This window comes from Gavialis gangeticus, unplaced genomic scaffold, assembly GCF_001723915.1.
Source record: "Gavialis gangeticus isolate Ggan-Ray unplaced genomic scaffold, GavGan_comp1, whole genome shotgun sequence".
Classification (NCBI taxonomy): Eukaryota; Metazoa; Chordata; order Crocodylia; family Gavialidae; genus Gavialis; species Gavialis gangeticus.
Window position 1 is genome coordinate 62,467,776 of NW_017729029.1, and position 6,418 is coordinate 62,474,193.

Genomic DNA, 6,418 nt, shown 5'->3' on the forward strand with positions numbered 1-6,418 from the left:
TCAGGTATGAATTTTAAATGAGCGCTATAGCAAAATAGCACTAAGCAAAACCACATTAAGCGAGGATTGCCTGCACTAAATGACTGCTCAGTAACCAGCGTTACTGTGCAGTAGCATCCCCACATGGCTTTTTGGTGACACTGACTGTGCAGTATCTCATTACTACTGCATAGTCGTGTTGTGTCATGCTTTGTGCCATGCAATTGTATTCCTACTGTGCAGTCAGCATCTTGTGTAGATGGGGCCCCTGAAACTTAATTATAGGCATTTATTTTTTTAAAAATTCTGGCCTTGGACATTTTTATTGACAAGCTCTGTAGGCTAATATGCCTGGTGTCTAAATATAACTCCTGAGTTTTTTAATATTGTCCCAGGAAATTAGAAGTCCAGCTCCTGTTGACCACAAGAATAGCTAGGTGTCTAATTTGTAGGGGAAGAGGAAATTGGAAAGAGTGGGAATCTTCAACAACGGACCACTCTGTTCCACTTGAAGAGGACCCCAGTGATCAGACTTTATGGACTAAGCAGCTCCTTCATTCAACCCAGCTCTTCCAACATCGTGGACCATTGCATGGGTTTGTGTGTACCTATCCTCTTTTTCTCTCAGTGTCATGACCTCCATCCCTCCCCTTTCTCCACCCCTTCCCACCACCCCCGGACTTAGCTGGCTAACATTGTACTTATGTAGCCTAGTGGCATTCCCTTCCTCACCCCCATCCCTCCTATGTTAGTCCCTCACCCAGGCGCTTTGTATTTCCTTTATGGTTTTGTCATTTTTCTTGATGACCCTTAACATACACTAATAAAGCTAAATCCATACTGGCCCTAGGCCACTGAAGGTTTCCTCCTTTAGAGAGGCTACTTTTAAATTTGTATTGTGCTGCTTGGAAAGTGTTAAGCAGGCTTTACACAGGCTGAGGATCTATTTTGGTCCAGAACAGTTAAAGCAGTGACATAGGACTGCATTTGTACCACTCTGCAGCAATGAAACACCTGATATACAAGGGATCTACATCCATTTTCACTGCACCATGGGAACAGTGATTCTTTCAATGTTTATGTAAAGATTTTGCCAGTATCCCTTAAGAAAGTATTTGTGTCTGCTGTAAGTCACTGCAAGATGACACTGTGCTGCCTCCCCACTCCCCCTCAAGTTCTGCAGAAAGCATCAACACCAAAAGTTATCATAGCCAAAGCAGGAATTAGGGCATTTCTGGCTCTGGAATATTTTTAATAGTATTCTGAAGTGCAATATCATTTTTTGCAGTAAAAGTTAAGTGTTTCAAGCTGTTTTAGCAATAAACCATCACTATATTCTTCCTGCTGATAATTACTTGTGTGCCTGAGCTATTGCTGAAACCTAAATGATGCATTTGTTTCACACAGTAGCATAACCTGAGGGTGGGGGTTACCAGGGCACTAACCCCAGGCACTGACTGGAAAAAAATGCAAAAGTAGCAGCTGCTGCCACTGTGCTGTGAGCCATCATCACCCTACAATTTTACCCTACAATCAGATCAGCCTGGACTGTATGAGTGTTTCCTTTCCTCTCTAAGGGGCAGGGGGCATGGTCTTCTTCCTTGAATCGCTGCAATGTGTTTTAACAAATGACTCCTGTCCTTGCACTGGCATGACATGGACAGTGCCTTTGTTTCCCTGCTTTTCTGGTAGCAATTTGTGTGTTTTTTGGTGTTTTCAGCCATTTTGCCCTGTAGATAGGTTGCTCCTGCTATTAGCAGAGGTTAGACTAGGTGATCTCCTGAGATCCACTCTAGTCCTCCTTTCCTACGATTCTAAGAGTCCTTATAAGGAACCAGGGCATCATTGTGTTACTTACAAACACAATCCTGAGGCCCCAAAATTTACAATCTATGAATAAAAAAAAGCATTAGTAACAAATGGATAAAAGCAAAGAGGTTTCCTCTACCCTGGCTATAGACAAAACTTATTCTCTATAGAATCAGTTACCTTCATAGTTTGCTAGCTTCCCTTGCCTTATTTATTCAGTAATGTCTGCCTACTGTTTAAGCCAGTAGTCACTACTATGGCAGCAATTGTGTCATCTCTAAATAAATCAGGCAGAGCTAATTACCAGGATGTTTATATATAAAGAGAATGCCTGATGGGAAAGACAACTCAGAAACAGTACAACATAATTAAATACAAGTAAAACATTAAATTGTTTGTTTAAAGCTTGCCTTAGTGGAGCAAGAGTTTTCTAACTCACTGAATATAAAGTGAGGCCAAGGTTTTCCTTCCAGTCAAAAAGTTGCCTTAATCAGTGCTTTTGTGCTTGATCAAAACTCAGCATCTTTGTCGCCCATATTTTTCTCTCATATGTTATCTATGTTGCTAGGTTGAGGAGAGTTTATTGAAAACTAACTGAATAGCTCTCACATGTAGATGCACTGCAGATCTACAAAATGTCACCAGAATTTACTGAGCCTGGCAAGAACGCCTTTGTTATAGCTTTTGTTTTAAATCCAGTACTGTGTCAGCCTCCTAAGGCCTAAACTAAGTCTTTATAAAAGCAGCTCCAGATTTATTCCCCCTACTTTGAATAAGTGAAAATGTTTTTGTTGAAACCTCCTGAGAAGTAAATGGATTTACTATAGAATCCCCTATTGTTTATGGGTTTGATGAAAGCATTTGGCACTTAATGATTCCCAGACTATTCTGAGTTTAAAAAAAGAAAGAACGAAAGAAAAAAAGTGAATGAGTTGAGTGTTAAAATGTTTTTCACAAACTTTACAGCAAACTTAATATAAAGACTTGCTTCAGGTGTCAAAGACTGTTATGATATCATAGTGCTTACTGTCCTGCTTCCTAAATACTTAGACTTAATGTAAAGCCACATTCTCTACAGAAAACAAAGCAAAAGTATAGAAAAAAAATAGCTCATGCAGGTGGCCCCCTGAAACCTGAAACTTCTCTTCTCAATTCTGGTTTAATTATCTACCACTCCTCCCATATTCAACTTTCCCACAAAAGTGAGTACTCCCCCTGTAATCTCAATCACTTTTGCAATCTACCCACCTACTAACCACTCCTTTAACAGCCATAAATGTATTCATTTCAACCTGCAATAAATTAAGCACCCTGACTGTATGTTTGCAATTGCAAGCCTCAATTGTTTTCCAGATTTACCATTAAGTTCCATGAAATAAAAACTTCAATGGGAATCTTAGTGAGTGATTATTTCATTTCAGTTCTGCAGGCAAAACAGTTCAGTGAGTAAGACTTCTAACATGAGACACTACCATTGCAGATGCACAAGGAAGGTCAGAAATGATTTATTTAAAACATGTATATAGGGGCTATTATAGCAGCAAAAACAGTATCTTTTGAGAGTAAATAGTATTCATATTACAAGAGTGAAGGCAAACAAGCATACACAAAATTTTAAATCAATGCAAACCATTCAAATTAAAATACAGAGAGTTAACTGCTTTTCTGTTGCATATGATATCACATGATTCATTCCCAGGTTTATGTCCTTACAGACACTAGAATTGGTTGGAAATTTTCCAACAAAAGTTTTTTTCAGCAAAAACCATGATATATCAGAACATAGGTAATTAAGGAGGGAGCTTTTGGGCATAATAGAAGTGGCATTCAGACAGAGGGCTTGAAACTCAGTTTCTCACTCCCAGATGAGTGCCATGACCTTTAGTTTTAGAGTCTCTTTCTGAGCAGATGCTGGAGCTTGGTATTAACTGAATATTCACCAAGTCAGAGACAGCCTATATCTTAGTGGGCATGACACTTACCTAAAACACGGGAGATGAGCTCAGGCAAAGCAAGGACTTGATCCTTGGTCTCTTATTCTATGTGAGTGTCCTGGCCATTGAGCTGTTGGCTATTCCAGAGTGGGTGGGCTTTGTTTTTATCTTTTGTCTTCTATGGGGGTAGGACAGTTTTTTAAATCTAAAAAGTTTTCTTAGGGGGGGAAAAAGAAAACTCCCGCTTCCTACCCAAGCCTAGTAGTTGTACTTCCAGGGTTGTGCATCTATGCTCCATTCATTCAAGTGTACATACTATAAGGAACTTTTGCTGGACTGCATACTCTGCTAGCAAATAACTGGTTAATTAAAACCCACTGGAGCTCTAGGAAGTGCTTCAGGAAGCAGCAGTTAGAGATGAATAAAAGGAGAGGGAGGAGTTTTGAACTTCTTCCAGACTGTCTCCTCCTTCTCCAAAAAGCCCTAGGGGATCTGTGAAACAAAGGCAAGGGGATAGTTCCAGAATATAATGGTGTCTAAGCACTCCACTCCTCCTGCTCGCCTGAAGGCATCAAGTGTGATGTAGTACTGGGATTAAGTGGAGGGAAAACAATGCTAAATTAAATAGAGCTACTGAACCTTTTAACTCATTAACTGAACCTTTTAACTTCACTGAAACCTAGTTCTTTTCTTTGATGGTACTAATTAGGGCCTGATCCACCTCCCATTAATTTCTGCTTCTCTCACACTCTCCACCCAGATGGTAATGCTGATCTGGACAAAGGCTTTCTGACTTTGTCTCTCTCATCTAACTTGTTGCTACAGGTTATTGGAGCCAATCTACTCCCTATTTTTCTGTTCTCCCCATAAAAGTGGATCTAGCTTTTGTGTTGTTTCTCCATCCATTTTGTGACTGTCCTGTGTACTCTGCCTGCCTATAATCTTCCCTATCTTGAATGTTAGCACTGATATTGCTCTCAAATTACATTACACCACTATATTCTTTCAAGCAAATGAAGTGATAAGATCTCCATCTTAAGGGATTTGCTATAGAAATAGAGCAGTGTTAAATTACCACCCCCCACCTCCCTTCTTTTATCCTAGTCCCTTACATTTACCCCTGGTGATTTTAAGGTCCATGTTGATGACCTCCCCAACTCTGCTGCCTCACTACTCAACTCCAGTTTCTTTATTTAAACTGACAGCCTGGTTCAGACATCAGCTCACTGCTTTCACCCCTTTCCTGACCCGACTTCACAATGTGCTGATTCCTTCTTTCCAGTCAGCCCTTATTGTCATCATTATAATTTCTTCATCTGTTTTCTACCAGTGATTCTTCCATGACCTTCCCACCAGCCTGGCACATGTTTCAAATCTTTTTCCCCCTATCATTCCATTGATGCCAGTCCCTCTAATTATTGCCTATTTTATCTCCCTTTCCATCCTTCATCTTCCTCTACTTCATCTTCCAAAATGTACCCTCTTTTAGAAGAAATCCAAGAATCATGTGCCTTCCTTACATTCCTCCTTAATAAATCTTTCCCCCTTTCCCCCACTTTTTTCACCTGAAACTTCCCTGAGAAATATACTCTATTTGTGCTCACACAGTAGGTCCTACTCCCACAATATTTGGACCTTTTTCTTGATTTTCTATTCTGTCATAAAATATTTTCCCTTCCTCCTTTCCCTAGGATCTCTCCAGAATAATAAATTTAAGTTCATTTTCTTATTCCTAGACTTCTTTTTATTTTTTCTTCCCCATAGCTTTTACCTTTCCGACTCTTGTTAGCTGTTCCTCTGAGTTGTATATTAGAGGACCCTGTTCCAAATATCAATCTGGCTGTGGTATAGGTTTAGTGAATCCACATAAATAAATGTCAGTCTAGAATACAATGTGTCAAGTGCTAATTACTGGCTAGTTATGTGTCCATTAGCATTAGTTCATAAAATCTGAGAATTTATTTTTGAAAAATAGACGTTCTATTTATTTCTTAACATTCAAATATCTGAAAAGAATCTACCCTTTTCTCCTCTTTATATATGTTTCATAGTTTCTTAGTAGCTAGGGTCAGGAGGGACCTGAACAGATCATCTAGCCTGACCCCCACAGGCAGGAATGAATGCTGGGTTCACAAGACCCCAGACAGATGATCATCCAACCTCCTCTTGAATTTGCCCAAGGTACGGGTGAGAACCACTTCCCTGGGAAGTTGGTTCCAGATTTTGGCTACCCTAACCGTAAAATATTGCCTTCTGATCTCTAACCTAAACCTATTCTCCATCAGCTTATTATCATTGTTCCTCGCCACCCCAGGTGGTGCTGGGGAGATAAGGGCTTTACCTATTTGCTGTTGATCTCCCTTGATGAGTTTGTAGGCAACCACCAGGTCCCCCCTCAGCCTCCTTTTGCTGAGGCTGAACAGGTTCAGGTCCCTCAGTCTCTCTTCCTAGGGCCTGTGCTGCTGCCCTCTCACCAAGTTGGTGGCCCTCCTCTGAACCCTCTCCAGGCTGGCCACAACCCCTTTGAAGTGCGGTGCCCAGTACTGGACGCAGTACTCCAACTGCGGCCTGACCAAAGTCACATAGAGGGGGAGTATCACCTCTCTGGACCAGCTTGAGATGCACCTTTGGACGCATGACAAGGTATGGCTGGCCTTGCTGGCTGCAGTCTGGCACTGGCGGCTCATGTTCGTCTT